The sequence below is a fragment of the Cynara cardunculus genome (genome assembly GCF_001531365.2).
Source record: "Cynara cardunculus var. scolymus isolate 2C chromosome LG 7, CcrdV1, whole genome shotgun sequence".
NCBI lineage: Eukaryota > Viridiplantae > Streptophyta > Magnoliopsida > Asterales > Asteraceae > Cynara > Cynara cardunculus.
The window spans coordinates 9429681-9431303 of NC_037534.1; the positions used below are offsets into that span (position 1 = coordinate 9429681).

Below are 1623 nucleotides of genomic sequence, written 5' to 3' on the forward strand. Positions count from 1 at the left end.
AGGGGTTTCCGTGTCACTAGGCAAAGTTCCTAAAGGTCTACCCTTGAGATCGACGGAAAAATGGCCGAGTTGGGTTTCCAAACTCCTTAAACGTTGCATTGGTTTGGTTTATAAAACCTTTAAGTAATGATTCGAGTGAACCATTACCGTCCGATGCATTTTGCCTAGGCATGTGTGAGTGTGAGGATTGTCCATTTTGGTAATTATGCGAAGCACCTTGCCCATATCCCGGGGGATTTTGTGGCCGATTTTGGACTTGAGTAACCCTGCGGGGTTGAAGTCCAGGATTTCCGGTCCAAAAAAAATTAGGGTGATTCCTCCAATTTGAATTATATGTGGGAGAAAATGGGCTATTTCTAGCGTGACTCCCAACATAATTCACCGAGATGGGATTTCCGGGGCAATATTCATAAGAATGACCCTCACCACAAAAGACACAAGATTCAGACAAAGGTGGGTTGGACATTATGGATTGAACTTGATTATTCTCTCCATTCAAACGTAAATTGTTTTTAACCAAATTAGTTAAAGCTACAATTTGAGCATTTAAAGCAGAGATGACATCAATTTCATGGATACCTGAAGCAGACTTAGAAACAACAGCACGAGGATTTGACAATTCCGTATTATTATTTGAAATTCATTCCAGAATGTCATGTCCTTCGTTGTAAGTCTTAGCTGTGAACGCTCCACTGGCCGTTCCGTCAAGAATAATTTTAGCGGAACTGGAGAGGCCATTATAAAATATCTCCAATTGAATGCAATGAGGGATTCCGTGATGAGGACATTTCCGTAGAAGGTCCTTAAATCTCTCCCATRCATCCGAAACCGCTTCATCTTCTTCTTGTCGAAACGTCATAATTTCATTTCTAATTTTTACATTCCTCGTCGGAGGAAAGTATTTTTTTCAGAAATTTTTCCGCCAAATCATTCCAAGTTAGGATCGAGTTTGGTGGTTGAGAATTTAGCCATGCTCTAGCTCTATCCTTCAATGTAAAAAGGAAAAGCGTTAAGCGTAAGGCTTCTTGTGTGACTCCGGGATTTATAAAATGATCCATCATTTCGATAAAAGATTTTAAATGAGAGTGCGGATCTTCGACGATAATCCCCCAAACTGACTCATTGCGGAAATCATTTGGAACATTACCGGTCTTGGTTCAAAATGGTGTTGGGCACACCTCAAAATGGTGTCATCAAAATCATTTAAAAAGCATAATATTAATTACTAAAAGAGAAGAGACACACTTAGAGAGTTATGTCTTCAAAATGGTGTTGGGTACACCTCAAAATGGTGTTTGGCACCCTCAAAATGGTTCTCCCAAGCCTCTTTATATAGGGGAGAGGAATGGGGGCAAGGATACTCAATCATTACCCAAGGGTAATTAGTACAAGGTTAAGAAAATACAAAAGAAAATAAAATAGAAGAAGGAAGACAGCTCATAAACGGCTGTAGAAAATATCTGGAGGAATCTTTAAGCTGCACGTTTCCCAATAAACTGGAACAAGGCTGGTAGACTTCCCACAGTGGTGCCATAGTGGGCAGTGCTGTCAGAAAAATACAAGTTTTGGGAATAATACCTCTTCCTTTGTGTTTCATCATCTTTTTAAAACTTTTTGGAATAA

General features: G+C 39.6%; 1 non-coding gene across 1 annotated transcript; it reads left to right on the forward strand.

The window, feature by feature from the left end:
- The first annotated feature begins 770 nt into the window (after nt 1-770).
- Nucleotides 771-877, forward strand: LOC112516058. Its single transcript, XR_003069577.1, has one exon. It is a non-coding gene; the product is annotated as a small nucleolar RNA R71 (small nucleolar RNA).
- Nucleotides 878-1623: the final 746 nt, after the last annotated feature.